We start from the raw sequence: 18,699 nt of genomic DNA, 5'->3' as shown, positions 1-18,699 counted from the left end.
GCTTGTTTGGGGCTCCTGTGTTTTCTCGTCGTTCGCTTCTCTCTTAATTCAAGTTTGTGTCCGCTCTCTTACGGGACAAGAGAGAAGACTAGACTGCTAGTTTGCAACATTGACGAATGCTGGTGGAAATATAAGATATAATCTATCCGTGTGAATCAAGGTACTGTTTGAATTCTGTTCATTAGTCTTTATCTCAGTTTTCTAATCTGTAAATGGAGGGAAAGGCATGCACTACTTTGAGTATTCCTTCCTTATTTAATTTTCTTAGCGGAGGGAAGAGAAAGAATGGCAGGGTTTTCATAAAATATTGTCTAGTTTCACGTGTTTCGGGAGAGTCAGATCTTCCTGGGGCTGGGCGTTCTGGTAGCAGTAGGATCAAAAGAAGAGCACCCAGAAGGAGAAGTGAGACTCTAAGAGAAAAAGTTGTGCACGCTTGTATAATACGTTCTGCACCTGCCTCTAGTGAGAGGCTTCTGCTAGGATTTTCCTTGCTCAAAACTTGGATGGCTTTTAAATTCTGTTTTAGTAAGGTTGACTGGTTATCCACTTTCCGTCCTAATTCACTGTTTATGTGCTTGTCTTCTGTTTTTGATTCTAAAGGCACTCATTTGCAGAAGCAAGAGGGATTCAAATCCACGGTGCCCTGAGGCACCCTGCTCCCCCCTCACCTCCTGACCTGGCACCCAGGCTGCAACTGCCTGAAAGAAGCAGGTATTTGGCTTCAGGCCCAGTTGCTTTCCTCTGTGGTCCACAACTGTTTACTTCCCTCCTAAAGGTCTTTTATTTTTCTCCCCTCTTGTCACATGTCACACTCATCCACGGTCTTTTTGGTTAAGGCCGAGGTGAAAATAATATCTCAACGTTGAACCTTTCATAGCTTGTAAATGATCTTCCCTCTTCCTTAGAGGACCATTGGTCTGTGACATTGATCTTTTTGTCCCTGTCTAGGGAGTCTTTACTATGTGGGTCCCCTGCTATCAATCTAAGTCAGGGTTGAGCATTGGGACTGTCCCAGTCCTTGTAGCTGAAAGTACATGCTGTCTGGGGCTTCTGGAGATGGCACGCTCCCATTGCTTGGTGACGGCTGGACCCACAGGGACCCGAAAACTGGCTGTTTTCCAAACGAAAGACTAGTAGTAAAGTAAGGATCCTCAGCCAGATGCTTCTTCCTGCCAGCGCCTGTCATCAGAGAGCCTCTAGCCCACATACCATGGAATTTATCTGGTAGTATAAATTATGTGCTTGTGAATCTGGGGTGTTACCTAGTGCTTTAGAGTACTTTCTAGAAAGATGGGGACACAAGGGACTTTTCTACAGGCGCAGTGTTTGTGTGTCTCTGACTGCAGGAGGGAGGAGTGAACAGTGGGATGTCTTCTCCAATCTTATCTTAGGTGGAGGTATAAGCAGCTTTAAAATTCATGTGACTGTAATAATACAGAATTGGAGCAGTCATTATCTAACATATTTTTCCCCCCTGAAGTTTGGCAAATCTCTCATTGTCATGGTAATACAGTGTAATAATTAAATGTGTGGGCTCTGGGCTCACTTTGTGGCTTGGACACTTACTGTATTTGTGACGTTGCACAGGTTATGTAAGCATTAAGATGTCTCTTTTCCTTTTGTTAAAAAGCGGGGGGTTAAGAATAATGCTTACTCTGGAGTTGGGAGAATGAAATGAGTAGAATGGTTGGTGAGCCAGAGACCAGTCTGGCGCATCACAAACATACTGGCCCGCGTATCAGGAGAGTCTACTTGTTTTCCTAGGAGACCGACCATGCATGCTTCAGCGAATCGGTGCTCTTAGGATACTGCCTCCCATGTTGAATAATAAATTAGTTCCCTGGCTGTAATCAGAATGATTCTCAGAGGACAGGTCCTTGGAGCTGCTTGGGTGTTGATTTCTAAACAAAATGTAAAAAAGCTCATGTACATTCCTGGCCGGCACATGTCCATCTCCAATATCCTCGTGTGATTGTAGGCACGCTCTAATGTTACAAGAAGCTGACACAGTCTTTGGTTGGAACAGTGTGAATTTTAGATTGTAGCCAAGTATAGGCAATAATTGTAAATCAATTTCCAAGGGTAAGACTAGATGTCAGTGGGTACTTAAGTCTTCATTAAAAGGCATAAATCAGTTGTCCTTTATACTGGAAAACATGCCACATATAACATGATAGAGTATTTTCAAGGTAAGTATCTAAAGTTTTGGTGAAAAATGCTCTGCAACCAGCCTCTGAGTATTATTAAATGTATACTTTGAGATTAGTATCTTGATATAAATCTTATAAAAAATAAAATCCTTCATTAAAATCTCTCCACATTGATGATGATACTCACATACCCTATTGATTTCCATGTTCTTTGTCAATCTTCATACATGAATACAGGCTTCTGTATATTAGAATATAATGTATAATTTTGCATTCATCCTTATTTAGCCCTTTCCTTGAGCAGTTTGTTCCTTGTATAACAAAATCCTTGCAATTACTCATTTTAAGGTATAGACCGTCTTCTGCTGGATAAGTACTGTTTACCATTTTTTTTCTTGTGGACGTTACAATTGTTTTCATACTTCTGTTAAGATAACCCTATAGCATATTAATTTGTACATAACCTCTTTGTGGGATTTTTTTCTCTAGGCATCAATTTAAAAAATGGCATACTCATAATATTAACTAGACTGTTGTCTTCTTACACACTATTAGCTTCTTTGTGTATAAGGCCCTCTTGTGAATAAACCCCAGACAAAGAGTTGGAGGGTATGCAGCATGGAGGCAGAGTAGATGAAGTTTTCTCTAGGGAGAACCACTTGTTGTCTCTCAAAAACAAAACCAAACCCCCCAAAACAAAACCTGAGTATTTTACATGTTTCAAACACTCTTCTCGGCCCTGAGTATCTGGTGAGCAAAAAGCCATGGTCCTTGTCCTCCTCGAGATTGAATCTAGTGAGGGAGCCATCTTAAATAATTGCGGTTACTGTTGGAAGTCTTATTTGTACAACAGTGAAATGTATATTTCATAAGAGTTGTTTTTTGTTGTCGTTTTTGTTTTTTCAGGACTGAATAAGTCAAGAGACTCAGTAATTTTTTGAAAAAGTAACATGGGAGCTTTGTTGTGAAGGATGAATAGAAATTAGATTAGGGCACGAGGGTGTTTTCAAGGTAGTGGGTAGAGCATTTGAACCAGCCCTGTGGCAGGAGGAAAAAGGATCATTGGAGATAGGAAAGCCAGGCCCAGGTAGCTGGAACACCGATCTTGACGCATCCTCTGTTTTCTGGGACAAGAAGGCACATCATTCTAGAATATTTTCTCTGGGTGAGAATGGGGGAATGGATGGATTGCTTTTATTGCTTAATTATTTATTGATTTAAAAAAATTTTTTTAAGGTTTATTCATTTTTCAGAGACTGAGTGTGAGGTGGGGAGAGGCAGAGAGAGAGGGCGACACAGAATCTGAAGCAGGCTCCGGGCTCCAAGCGGTCAGCACAGAGCCTGACGAGGGGCCCGAACTCAGGTATGGTGAGATCATGACCTGAGCTGAAGTCAGATGCTTAACGGACTGAGCCACCCAGACACCCCTTTTTATTACTTTGTTATGCTGCAAACTCCTCATTGCTGTGGTAAAAACTGTTTCTAATGTTGGTAAAAGCCTTCAAAGTTGGTTGGTGGTCGCTATATGCTTATTAAAAATACTGCGTTTATAATTCATAAGAAAGTTGTCATTGATATAGCTCATTTTAAGAAAGGAAATTTACGTCTGCAACCTTACATTAATAAAAAGCATTTCATTTTTAAGCTGACTTCTGAGTCAAGCAAAGCAAAAATAAATATTCTGGTTGACATTAAAGTTAGCCAAATGTCTGTAGAGATTATATATTGCATGTGAAAGGAAGTCAAATTGTTTAAATATCATTCTTCTAGCTCTTGAATCTAATAACTTCTTCAGTGGTGTATCAAGTTTCTAAATGTCACGACAAATTATGGCTATTTATTACTTTATCTTGGGTCTATAAAAGACTCAGAATACTTATACTTTGACTTTGGCGTGTAGGTGGAGATGGGTGGAGCTTGCAGTGCTTTGGATCCAGCTGTGTGGATGAATGCTGTGTTATGGCCACCTTCTATTTTCATGCCATTTTACATTTTCTAGAAGCATCTTAATATCTCTTATATCTTATATATCTTATTGGTGTTGGATCAATCATATAAACTCTTGGCAACAAGGTGTCCTCATTTCTACACTGGTGTTACTAGTACCACATTTGGGAGACTGCCTTGAGCAATAATAGACGTCATAAACGAGAAAGGTTCCTAGGAGATGTTTATATAAATACTTTTAGCAATACAACACATGTTCACACCCCAACTAATGAGGACAAGCCGCTTGTTAAAGACGAGTTATCAAGAATGAATTACAACAAAATGCAGGTCTCCTGACTCTTGGTCTTGGATATTTACCTCCATTCCTGTCCTTCACCTTTGGAACTTCTTACCCTGCCTCATGTTCTCTTCTTTGGGGATTTATTCCTTCTTGTATTAGGTGGAAAATAGCAACTTCAATGGGTTTTATTAACATGACCCTCTGACCTCAAACTATTACTGTTTTATATCTTATAAAAGACCTCTCTTACCATAAACTATTAAATTACAACAATAGAGAATGCAATATGGTAGAAAGAAACTAACCTGGACAGTGCAGTGACTAGCTATATGATTTTTTTTTGAAATAAGACACTTAAGGCATAGAAAGGTTATCAAAAAAATGATACTAGACTGGAATATAGATGTAGACTTTTCTGCCCTTAATATTTTTGAGAATCTATGCATAGAAATAATTGAAGTGCTCATTACTTACCAGAGCAATTATTAGCAGTGAAATGCGTGAGGTGTATTTCCGTAGTTGGTGCTTACTAAGCCATTCTATACATTATCCTAGAGGGTTTTTCTACTAAGTTATTTCAGCACTTGGTTGGTAAGGACTTCCCATGGGAATTGATGTATTCATTTTGTATTTGTATGTTTATGAACCGCAGTAGGAATACAATACTACCTTTTGCACTCGTTTACTGAACTACTTAACATACAAGCAGATCAAATGTGTAATTTTTGTGTAAATTTTGTGTAAATTTTGTGATGCCTTCCATTCACCCAAGTGGAAACAATTACACTCAAAGCAGATATTTATAGCACCTACTAGGAAGCTATGTAACCATTGGTTTGTATGTCTGTTTTCTGTATTAAGACTAATGTATTTTCAGAATCTAGTCTAGAACCTGGCACAAGATAGATGTTCAATATTTTTTTATTATAGAGACTTTGGAAAAACTTAATCTCCATGTGTCTGTCATTGAGTGTACTAAAAAGAACAAGTTTTATATTCTAGGGGTTTCTTCATTGCATACTTGATGCGTCGTGGTGTTTACGGTAGAAACAATGATGGTGATTGGGACAACTCAAGTCACCAAAAGCCCAATGATTTGCAGGAAACAGCTCCTGTGACCTTTGAGTGACACTCGGAAGTGACTCTGCGACTCCATGTGTCCCTTCTTTCTTCAGTATTAGCTTCCCTAATTGAGGTGACCTGATTTGTTTGCTGCTGGAAACTGTTAAAAGGTGGAGCTGTGGAAAATAGGATGCTGTTGGAAAGAGATGAGCGCGCAGAAAGCCGGGGGCATACTGAGGGAGAGTTGGGTTCTTCCTTGGTGTGGAAATACCACCCTGAAAGTCTTCTCTTGGTTTGTAGGTACTCCACAGCTGTTTCTCGGGAACACTGCAACCACGGGACCAGATCTGCAGAACTAGTGCTAGAGTTAATTGACAGCAGATTGGCCATCAGTTGTAGTTTGGGTGCTGACTGGATTATTGTAGACAACAGTAAAGGTTATTCAGTGCCAATACACTGGATTGGTTTCTAGTTCTGCCATTTACCAGCTGGATGACCTTGCAGAAACCATGTCCTCTATCTGAGACTTCAAAAGGAATTAATAATACTTTTCCTTCTCTTTCACAGAATTGTTGTGAGATTCCATTTAGAAAAAAAGATTAGAGTTGGGAAAATGTAAGATGTTACTTACCTCGTCCATTTATATTTTACTTTCATGAATTAAAAAATGACAGACCACACTATATTATTAGCTTGTGGTAAATTTTAGCTTGGGGATAATTTGGGCAATTACACTGGTTTATGATCTTGGGCAAATTTAGAAGACTTGATGTGCCCTAATACAGGTTTTTAGTAGAAAATGAAAAAGCAGATCTCCTTTCCTAATCCCGAAGAAAGGTTTTGTTCCTTTTGACTAAATCGTAGGCTTTTGAACGTCGAATCATCTGAGTATACCACAATCAACATATGTCTTTAAGCACAAGTATATAAACACTGTTGATTTCAAAAATGAATGTTTCCCCTTGAAGATGCAATGTTGTTTGTAAACTGTGTTGATGATATATGGCTTATGTGTTTGTGAGCCTACTTAGAACTAAGAATCCCCAGGTGAGATGGGAATTAGCAATCAGGAGAAAACTGTGCTTTCACAGCTGTTGTATACCAAATATTGAATCAGTATTGTTTCAATGAGTTTTATAAAGACAAAGTAGCATTTTGTTTCATGGAGTATATCCCAGAACAAAGAGAATTTGTTGGCATTATTTCGTTTTTCAACGGAAGGGGTAAAGGTCACTTAGTGATTTGATTGGTTATTATTCATGGACTTTTATAGCAATTACCTTAGATTCTTATTTCACAGAGTATCTCAAAGAGCAGGACATTTTCCTTAAAAATAATAAATCACATATTATATCTTTAATCTTTCATAATATAAAAACACTTTAATTTAGGAAGAGGACACAAAAAACAAGATGATTTTGTTTGGGGCCTGTCAAGATCTCAAACCCCAAGGGATCTGTGTTTGGCAATACAGCCTCTCCTCCCCAGGAGAGAGGCTTACTTTCTCTGTAGCAATTAGCATCTGCCACACATCTGAAATTGGAAGGACTTCTGAGGTGAGGAAAAAAAATCCTTTCAGAGTCTTGGTATTGGTATAAATAAAGCCCCTTAGTTAAGCAGGATAGGCATGTTTTTATTTTGTAAATTCTGGCTTTTCTTAAACTCCTTCAAAAGGTAGCCTAGCCCTTTTGTTTGGACTTTAAACATAAGGCTCTCCTGGTAAAACTGTAAGCTCTAGGAGTCTGGCTGCCTCATTTAATTTGTAGTGTCATGAGAAACAATCCCCAGTGAAAATAGAAACACCAGACTATTATTTACCAGTGACACTGGCTCTGAGCCTAATCTTGAGGTGTGTCAAAACTATTTTTTAAAGAAAGATCCTTTTTATTTAGATCTGATGAAAAATTTCCATGCCTGACGAGATGCTTTGTTTTTGTGACCATTCCTGTCTGGGTCTGTAATATATGAAATGACTTTGCAGACCAGACCTCCTTATGTGGCTTCAAGGACTTGGTGCCCTTGGATAAGTCCTATGGATTTTAGTGTCCTCTTCCTTTGAACACAAAGTATTTTAAGTGAAACCCATCTGGGAATTTATAAGACCTATTTGTCAGAGATGAATGCATTTATCCAGGAACAATAGTATTTTTGCTGATTAAAACAAGATACCCCTTTTTGGTGCGAGTGTGTGAATCTCAAAGCATAGGTGTTTGGTGAAGGAGGTGGATAGGATGATATTCTGTTGATTTTTAAAAAAATTTTTTTTAACATTTATTATTTTTGAGACACAGAACATGAACAGGGGAGGGTCAGAGAAAGAAGGAGACACAGAATCTGAAACAGGCTCCAGGCTCTGAGCTGTCAGCACAGAGCCCGACGTGGGGCTTGAACTCACGGACTGAGATCATGACCTGAGCCAAAGTCGGACGCCCAACCGACTGAGCCACCCAGGGGCCCCCTGTTGATTTTTTTTAACGTTTATTTGTCTTAGAGCATGAGCAGGAGAGGGGCAGAGAAAGAGGAAGACACAGAATCTGAAGCAGGTTCCAGGCTCTGAGCTATCAGCACAGAGCTCGACGTGGGGCTTGCACTCATGAACTGCCAGATTATGACCTGAGTGTACCCGGAGGATGCTTACCGTCCTGAGGCACCTGGGTTGCTTCGTTGGTTAATATTAATTTCCCAGTGTAACTAGTAAAAAATGATCATCTAGACGGTAGAGTCTGTGATTGTGAATGGTGGGAGGGAAATGTAAGATTTGGAATTTGTAAGCCCTGGATGAGTAATGGCTGTATCATCGGAGGGAACCCACGGAACTCCTGAGACGTCAGTTTTCTCAGCAGTAAAGTGGGCACATACATATACATACATATATACATATATGTATGTACATATATATACACACATGTGTATATATGTATATACATATATGTATATATACACACAAATGTGTAAATACACATATATATACCTAAATTGTATATACTGTGGATCGAAATAAAATGTGTTTCAAAATGTTTCATGAATGTTAGAGCAGTTAGGTATTATTACTATTAGTACTACTACTGTTATTAGTATTAAAAACTAAAATTCAACTGAGTAAACTTGAAGATCCAATTGGCTTTATTAAGTAATTGAGCAATATCGCATGTACCAAGTAGGGGGCTCCCAAGAGTTGTACAAAATGGAAGATTTTTATTTTTATGTATTTTCACGTTTATTTTTGAGAGAGGGACAGAGCACAAGGTGAGGAGGGGCAGAGGGAGAGGGAGACACAATCTGAAGCAGGCTCCAGCCTCTGAGCTGTCTGCACAGAGCCTGACGCGGGGCTTGAACCCACAAACTGTGAGATCATGAACTGAACCAAAGGCATTCACTCAACCAACTGAGCAACCCAGGCGCCCCAATGGAAAATTTTTATATGAAGGAGGGTGGAGTAAGAACATTATTAGCAAAAGAAAAGGATTATTATGGGCAAGGTTGTTTTCTCTTAGGGAGAAGGGAAAGGGTCTTATCATGTAGGTGACTCATCTTGCTTTTGGAATTGGAGAGGGCCAGTGTGGCAGATTACTTCATCATTCGTCAGTGCTATTGAAACTATTTCTGGGGGAGGTAGAAACCACAGTTAGATTAGGTATTAATCCCCTCTTTGGGGACTCTCCCTAAGTGGCACCTTTTTGGGCATAAGGTGGTTTTGTCTAGATCAACCACAATGACTCCATAGAGTCACTCTTAAATAGAGTAGTAGATGCTCACTAAACTCAATACATGTGGATGACACTATTGGGAAAATATTCTCAGAAACAATGAATCTATGTCTAGATTATTAAAACCTTGTGGGCAGGAACCATCTATTCTTTCTCTTGGACCTTATATATTTATATGAGCCCCGTGCAAAGTAGAGATACTATGTTCTTTTTTTCTTGCATCTTTTCTAGATTTTTATTTTTTTTCATTTAGTTACAATTAATATATAATACTATATTCATGTATACAGCATATTCGATGATTACTTAGAGCTCACCACAATAAGTATAGTCATCATCTGTTATTCAGTATTAGAATATTATTGTTTATAATCTCTTTTTCAGAGATGAAAAGTATACCACTCCACCTCCCCTCTGGCAATCATCAGTTTGTTTCCTATATTTAAGAGTCTGTTTCTTTGTTTTGTGTTTTAGATTACACTTAAAGTGAAGTCCTGTGGTACGTCTTATTTTACTTAGTATAATATCCTCCAGGTCTATTTGTGTTTTTGCAAATGGCAAGATACTATTCTTTTTTTATGGCTGAGTAACATTCTATTGTGCGTATATATCACATCTTCTCTCTTCATTCATTTATTGGCAGATAATCAGGTTGTTTCTCTATCTTGGTTATTGTAAATAATACTGCAGTGAATACAGTGGTGTATGTATATTTTTAAATTGAGTTTTGATTTTCTTTGGGTAAATATCCAGCTGAGAAATCACTGGATTGTGTGTTCTATTTTTAATTTTTTGACTAACTTCCATATTGTTTTCTACAGTGGTTGCTCTGATTTACATTCCCACCAGTAGTGCACCAGGGTTCCCTTTTTTCTACATCCTTGCCAACACTTGATATTTCTTGTCTTTGTGAGTTTAGCTATTATGACAGGTGTAATGTGATATCTTATGGTTTTGGTTTGCATTTCCCTGATGATTAGTGATGTTCAGCCTCTCGTGTCTGTTGGCCATCTGTATGTCTTGACAAAAATGTCTTTTCAGATTGCCCATTTTTAATTAGATTGGTTTTTTTGGTGCTGAGTTGTGTATGTTCTTCATGTGATTTTATAGGAACCCTTTATCGTGTGTGTGTGTGTGTGTGTGTATGTGTATGTTGTGTGTATATATATATAGAGAGAGTGCGTGTGTGTGTGTGTGTGTGTATATAAATTGTAAAAATCTTCTGTTTAGTAGGTTGACTTTTTGTTTTGATGATGGTTTCCTTTCCTGTGCAAAAGATTTCGCTTATGGTGTAGTTTTAATAGTTTATTTTTGCTTTTGTTTCCCTTGCCTGAAGAGACATACATAGAAAAATACTGTTAAGGGCAACGTCTAATATGTTATTGCCTTTGTTTTCTTTGAGGGATTTATGGTTTCAGGTCTCACAATTAGGTCTTTAATCCATTTTGAGTTTATTTTTGTACCAGTTGTAAGAAAGTGTTCTAGTTTCATCCTTTTACATGTAGCTGGGCAGTTTTCCTAGCAGTGTGGTTTTCTTTTTAACAATACTATTGGGAGAGGCAAGAGAAAGCCTAGAAAATCAAATATTTGTTTAATCTTATATTCTGTAATATTGTGCTATTCATTATAGATTCGAGAACACATGATACTGTCTGTGATCTGAAAGAACATGCCTGGTTTGGGAAGTCAGTTTGTCAAAAGGATAATTGTAAGGCAATGTGGTAAATGAAATAGTAGAGATAGCTACTAGATCCCAGAATAGAACTAAAGAATTGAGAAGTTTGGCTTGAGTGAGTTTGGAAGAGCTTTCGATGGAAAAAGACATCCAGTCTTTTGATGCCTCAAGGATTGGTACGAGTTTACTCTTCTGCCGTCGAGCAGAGGGTACTCCAGAGAGAAGGGCATGGGAGAATGAAATAGGGCAAGTTCAGGGATATGCCAGTAGCTTTCTATGCCTGGCACCCTGCTCTGACATGGGATAAATGGAGTGAGCTGAGTTCAGACAGGTAACCAAGTGGCACATATGGAGTGTAACTTTCTAAGAGTAAGACTATACTCTAGGAAAATGTTTTAAGCAGAAAAATGGTATATGTTTATTTAACAAGTACATTGCACTTTCTGTGTGCTGGGCACTGTTCTAAAAGCTTTATAAATGTTCTTCTTCATAAGAATCAGATGAAGTAGATATTTTTATTTCTGTTTAACTTCTGAGGAAAGTGAGGTATAAACAGGTTAAGTCACATTCCCAAGATGACACAGCCAGTAAGTGATGGAAAGAAGATTCCACTCAGCCTCTGGATTCCACATTCTTGACCACCCCACTATTCTGCCAATCAGGATTAGTTACATGTTTTAGAAAGATCAGTTTGGTTCCTGGGTACAGGTACAAAGTCCAGGGAAGACATCATGTATTAATGAGGTAAAAGGGAGGAAATCGGTGGTTTCAAAGGGTATGTTTGGAAGTAGAATTGACAGTAATTACTGGGCTGAGTGTGGCTTATAAGGAAGTTAAGCATCTCAGGATTTGGGGTAGGTGGTAATTAAGTTAACAAGATAGGAAGTACTGGATTAAGAACGGGAGGAAAGAGACAATTGTTCGTGTGCATTCTGAAGCAGCAGTGGAATATGCAGGTGATTGTGTAGAATTAGAATTCAAATGAAAGTTCTAAGTCTGAAATTTAGCTTTGGAAGTCATCATTGGAAACTATAGGTATATATGTGATTGCCCAGGGAAATTATAAACAGATCCTTACTGATTTGATCTGGCCTTGGAGATGTAGATATTTAACTTTGCCCTTTTTTTTTGGGGGGGGGGGTGGTGCATAAAATGAGAAGGGCAAAGGGTTTGGAATAGAACTCTAGGGAGAGGTGGCTGTTGTGATATCTTCAAGAATGGTAGAATAAGCAAAATTGTATTGGTGTATTCTGCCAGCTATTAGTTGAAATAGGCATTTGTAACTGCTCAACTAGAATATCTGTCTATTCAAAGGACTCTGTTGAGATTCCCTTGAGAAGACACTTGATTATATCTGCTTTTAGCTTTGTTAAGAGAAAATTTCAATGCAGGCTCTTGTAGTTGGGATTTACAATGTAGGGTGGTTTACAGTGAATAGCCTTCCAGGGGCTGGCTAGGGTACATTCCCAGAGGCACTGCTGCTTTCACAGCGTACTGGGAGGTCTAACTTAATATTTTACTCCTTGTACAAGCAATCTTAATATACAAAAGATTATTTATGTTGGTGGAAGAACTGATTTCAGGAGTGGGACATGCCTTTTATTTTCTCCTCACTGATAATTAGCCAGGAGAAAGGGATGAAGATTACATCATGTCAGGAATCATTGAAAAAAAGGATCACACTTAGTGTTCACTAAGATGTTTTATAGAGAGTTTACCTCATTGTGCCATAAGATCTTAAAATGCCATTAATTAAAAAATGTTGTCAGAGACTTTTGATGAATGGATCAACTCTAAATAGTTTTAAAGCACTTAGTGAAATTTAGACTGATTGGAAAAAACTTCATATTTAGATATGTAGTTGTCTATATAAAAAAAATAGGTTAGACCTGAAAATGACTTTTTCAGGTGCATGTAGTGGGGACAGGCTACCTTAAATACAAGGATTTGCTCTTGTACTAACTGCTTAAATACAAGCAGAATTTAAAGAGCAAAACTTCTGAGCACTTGCGTATTTCAAGTACAGTGAATTTGATTATAAACACCTGAGGGGCAGACTATTATAATAAAAGTCCTATCATCTGGCATTTTACCCACTGGAAATTTATAGAAAACAGCATTTTCCAAGTATAGATTTTATTCTAGAAAATGGCTTCAACACTACAGTTAAAGGAAGCAGTAGAATTTCCATGAGAACAGTATCAAAAAGCAAAAAGAATGACCTACTAATACTGACATAAAAGGGGGAGGACTGCGATGTCATTGGTTTTAGTTATATGATACAATGGAACAAGCCACCAAAAACATAGAGACTTAACAATGGTTTCTTTAAGATTTGGTAAATAGGGGCGCCTGGGTGGGGCAGTCGGTTAAGCGTCCAACTTCAGCCAGGTCACGATCTCGCGGTCCGGGAGTTTGAGCCCCGAGTCGGGCTCTGGGCTGATGGCTCAGAGCCTGGAGCCTGTTTCTGATTCCGTGTCTCCCTCTCTCTCTCTCTCTGCCCCTCCCCCGTTCATGCTCTGTCTCTCTCTGTCCCAAAAATAAATAAATGTTGAAAAAAAATTAAAAAAAAAAAAAAAGAAAAAAAAAAGATTTGGTAAATATACCAGTGAAACCCCATGTGCCTGGAGATTAGTATTTTTTTATACTTTTTAAAATTAATTTAAGTTCCTAGATAGTATAGGACTATTAAAATTATTTGCTTTTTAGGTGTGGTAGCTTGTGTTTTTTCAGGAATGGGTATATTTCACTAAAGTTGGCAAATTTACAGTGAAAAGTGGTTCATAATATACTTGAATTATTTTTTGGTGTTTGTAGAATCTATAATGATATCCCCAGTTTTATTCCTAATGTTGGTAATTTGTGTCTCCTCTTTCTTTTTGTCAGTATTGCTTGAGGTTTGTCAATTTTATTGTTATTTTTAAAGAACACTTGGGTTCACTGATTTTTCTGTTTTTCTGTTGTCAATTTTATCAATTCTACTGTATTGTCTACTATTTCCATCTTTCTGCTGGCTCTCAGCTTATTTTGCTCTTCTTATTCTAGGTGCGTGAGATGAGAGCTTAGATTATTGATTTGAGCCTTGGTTTTGATTGTATGCATTTAGTGCTTTAAATTCCTTGCTCAACACTACTCTAGCTATTTCCTGCAAATGTGGATATGTTGTGTTTTCATTTTTACTCCGTTCAATGTGCTTTTTAAACTTCCTTTGAGACTTCTTTGACTCCCTATTTACGAGTGTGTGATTTTGTCTCCAAGTGTATGAAGATGGTTATCTTTCTGTTATTGATTTTGAGTTTGGATTCATTGCAGATGGGAAATATATAATTTCAATTCTTTTAAATTCCTTGAGGTTTACTCTACTGCCCATAATATGGCCAATTTTGGCATATGTTTTGTGGATGCCTGAAAAGAATGTGTATTCTACTACCGGGGGATTGTTGTACAAATGTCAACTAAATTCTGTTGGTTGGTGCTATTGTTGATTTCTTCTGTATCTTTGCTAATATTTTGCCTAGTTGCTCTATCTGCTGTTGATAGAGGGTTGATGAAAGTTCGCACTATAAATGTGAATGTATCTATTTCTGTTTTCAATTTTAACAGTTCTTAAGTGACATACTATGCTGATCTCTATTTGGTGTGAATATGTTTAGTACTGGTAGGTTTTCTTGGTGGACTGACCCTTTTATCTTTATATAATGGCTCTCTCAGTGTCTGATAATTTTCTTTGCTCTAAAGTCACTAGTCTTATTTGATAATAGCTATTCTTTTTTTTTTAATTTTTTTTTTTGAAAGAGAAGAGAGAGCGGGTGAGAGGGGGAGGGGCAGAAAAAGAGAGGAGTCACAGGATCCAAAACAGGCTCCAGGCTCTGTTCTGTCAGCATAGAGCCCAACGCGGGGCTCAAACTCATGAACTGGGAGATCATGATCTGAGCCGAAGTTGGCGTTCAACCTACTGAGCCACCCAGCACCCCTCTTACTTTTTTAAACTAACATTTACACATTATCTTTGTCTACCCTTTCACTTTCAACATGCTTATATTGTTATATTGGTATTAAAGTTCTTACAGCATATGATGGGCTCATGCTTTACTGCACTTTTAATTGATCTGTTTAAAGGATTTACATTTAATAGATTTATTTGAATGTATATATTAATATAATCATATCTATATATAACTATATTTATATCTTTTTTTATTGAAATACAAAATGGCTTATCCTAAGATGGCTCCAGGCTTCTAATTGTTCTTGTTTCTTAAAGCTCTAAAAATACAGTTATTTTATTAGGTTGATAATTTAATTTGTTTGGCTCAATTTATAAATATCTTTAGCACAGAGCCTGGCAAGTTGTAATAAAAGTTCTAACTTGTTATACTTGGATTGTGGGCAAATAAATGGAATAGTCAATTTTTTGTCTTTTGTTCCCTGTATTTGCCAATGTAAACAGAAAACTTGTCCTCAACCTTACAGTGATGACTTAGGTGCAGTCAGTTAACAACAACATATATGGCCTGCTCTGGACTCTTGAATCTATCCTCTGATGAATTCCAGGATTGTACACTGCCCCAGACTTGGGGAGGGGAAAAAACAAGATAATAAAGTAGATAGAGGATTTTAAACTCTAAGCTCCATTAAGACAGTGTTGTATCTTTTTTGTTCACCACTTTATACTTAAAGCATAGTTACGGGCCACAGAAAACATTTGGCTAATGTTTGTCAAATGAATGAATTAATGAAATGGAGAACTGATTTATTCATCCTCAGGTCAAGAATACTCCTCAGTTGTTAGAATATCCTTTCTTGAGTTTTACTTTATTTTTAAAATTTTAATTCCAGCACAGTTTATATACATGCTATATTAGATTCAGGTATACAACACAGTGATTCACCAATTCTATACATTACTCAGTGCTTATCATGAAAGTGTACTCAGTGTCCTTCACCTATTTCACCCACTCCTCCACCTACCTCTGCTTTGGTAACCATCAGTTTGTTCTCTGTAGTAGAGTGTTTTTGGTTTTTCTCTTGTTTTCTTTGTTTCTTAAATTCCCCATGTGAGTGAAATCAAATGGTATTTGTCTTTCTATGACTGGTTTATTTAACATTATACCTTCTAGATCCATGTAGATGACTTTATCATCACCAAGTAATATTCTACTGTATATATTACCACATATTTGTCATCCATTCATGGGTCGATGACATTTAAGTTGCATCCATAATTTGACTGTTGTATACATGCTTCAGTGAACCTAAAGGTGCATATATCTTTTCAAATTGGTGTTTTCCTATTTGTTGGGTATATATCTAGGGGTGGAATTACTGATCATATGGTAATTCTAGTTTTAGTTTTTGGAGAAACCTCCATACTGTTTTCTTCATTGGTTGTACCAGCTTGCATTCCCACCAACAGTGCATGAGCGTTCCTTTTTCTCCACATCCTCACCAACACTTGTTTCTTGTGTTTTGATTTTAACCATTCTGACACGTGTGAGGTGATATCTCATTGTAGTTTTGATCTGCATTTCGCTGATTATTAGTGATGAACAACTTTTCATGTGTCTGTTGGCCATCAGTAGGTTGTCTTTGAAGAAATGTCTGTCCATGTTTTATGTCCTTTTAAAAATTGGATTATTTGTCTTTATGGTGTTGAGTTGTATAAATTCTTTGTGTATTTTGGATACTAACCCATTATTGGACATAGCATTTGAAAATACCTTCTCCCATTCAGTAGATTGTCTTTTAGTTTTGTTATTTCCTTAACTGTGTAAAAGGTTTTTATTTTGATACAGTCCTAGAAATTTATTTTTGCCTTTATTTCCCTTGCTTCAGAAGACATATCTAGACACATTTAGTTCATTTTGAATTTGTTTGTGTATGGTATAAGAAACTGGTCTAGTTCCATTTTTTTCCATGGGGCGGTCCTGCTTTCATAACAACATTTGTTAAAGAAACTGTCTTTGGGGCGCCTGGGTGGCGCAGTCGGTTAAGCGTCCGACTTCAGCCAGGTCACGATCTCGCGGTCCGTGGGTTCGAGCCCCGTGTCAGGCTCTGGGCTGATGGCTCAGAGCCTGGAGCCTGTTTCCGATTCTGTGTCTCCCTCTCTCTCTGCCCCTCCCCCGTTCATGCTCTGTGTCTCTCCCAAAAATAAATAAACGTTGAAAAAAAAAAAAAAAAAAAAGAAACCGTCTTTTTCTCATCCCATATTGTATTGCTGCCTCCTTTGTTGAAGATTATGTGATGATATAATTGTGGGTTTATTTCTCAGCTCTATTTTGTTCTATTGATATGTGTCTATTTTTGTGCCAGATCATACTGTTTTACTTCACTTCAGTAGTGTATCTTGATATTTAGGATTCTGATGCCTCCCGTTTTGTTTTTCACAAGATTGTTTTGTTCTTCTATTTCAAGCTTTGTGGTGTCGTACACATTTAAAGGTTATTTGTTCTAATTTGTGAATAATCCTGTTGGTATTTTGATAAGGATTGCATTAAATCCGTAGAGTGCTTTGGGTATAATGGGCATTTTAATAATCTTTTATTCCATAAGCATGGAGTATCTTTCCATTTATGTCATCTTCAATTTCTTTCATCAATGTTACATAGTTTTTAGGTATAAATCTTTTACCTTCCTGGTTAAGTACATTCCAGGGCATTTTGTTATTATTGATGCCATTATAAAATGGATTATTAATTTTTTTTGGCTACTTTATTATTAGTATATAGAAATGCAACAGATTTTTTTGTATTCTTCAATTATACTGGATTCATTTATCTGCTCTCCTGGTAGTTTTTTGATGGAGTCTTAGTATAATATCATTTGCAAATAGTGAAAATTTTACTTTTTCGTTACCAATTTGGATGCCTTTTATTTCTTTTCTGATTGCTGTGGCTAGGACTTCCAAATCTATGTTGAATAATAGTGGTGAGAGTGGACATCCTTGTCTGGTTCCTGCTCTTAGGGGAAAAGTTCTGGTTTTCCACTATTTAATAGGTTTAGCTGTAGGTTTTTTATGTATGGGCTTTATTATGTTGAGGTCTGTTGCCTTTAAACCTACTTTGTTGAGGTTTTTATTTTGAGTGGCTGCTGTACTTTGTCAAAAGCTTTTTCTTCATCTATTGAAATGATCGTAAGGTTTTTACCTCTTATTGATGTGATATATCACATTGACTGAATCGGAAATATTGAGCCACCTTTGCATCCCAGGAATACATCTCACTTGGTCATGGTGAATGATTTTTTAAACATACTGTTGGATTCAGTTTGCTAATATTTTATTGAGGATTTTACATGTATATTCATTAGTTTCTGGCCTATAGTTTTCACTTTTGTAGTGTCCTTTATTTGTTTTTTTTTGTATCAGAGTAATGCTAGCCTCATAGAATGAATTTGAAAGCTTTCTTTCCTTTGCTATTTTTTGGATACTTGAGGAAGAATAGGGATTAAGTCTTCTTTAAATGTTGGGTAGAATTCACCTGCATAGCTGTCTGGTCCTGGACCTTGGCTCCTTGGAACTTTTGATGACAGACTCAGTTTCATTGCTGGTAATTGGTCTGTTCAAATTTTCTATTTCTCCTTGATTCAGTTTTGGAAGGTTATGTGTTTCTAGGAATCAACCTATTTCTTCTAGGCTGTCAAATTTGTTGGCATATAATTTTTCATAAGTGTTTTGTAATTATTTGTATTTTTGTGGTGGTGTTTGCTATTTCTCTTCTTATGATTATGTTTAAATCCTCTCTTTTGAGGAGTCTGGCTAAAGGTTTATCAATTTTGTAGATCTTCTCAAAGATCCAGCTCTTGATTTCATTGATCTGTTCTATTTTTTTTTCTGTTTAGTTTGTATTTTTCTTTTTTTTTTAATATGAAATTTAT

General features: G+C 37.1%; 1 protein-coding gene across 1 annotated transcript in view; it reads left to right on the top strand.

The window, feature by feature from the left end:
* UNC13C (unc-13 homolog C) overlaps positions 1–18,699 on the top strand; it is a 675,102-nt gene continuing 656,403 nt past the window's right edge. Inside the window, exons 1-2 of the mRNA XM_045059288.1 lie at positions 1–160; positions 601–711. The gene's annotated coding sequence lies outside the window, so the exon portion shown is untranslated. The remainder of the gene's footprint in view (positions 161–600; positions 712–18,699) is intronic.

Source organism: Felis catus, chromosome B3 (assembly GCF_018350175.1).
Source record: "Felis catus isolate Fca126 chromosome B3, F.catus_Fca126_mat1.0, whole genome shotgun sequence".
NCBI classification, from domain to species: domain Eukaryota; kingdom Metazoa; phylum Chordata; class Mammalia; order Carnivora; family Felidae; genus Felis; species Felis catus.
This window is presented reverse-complemented; position numbering and strand designations above follow the sequence as displayed.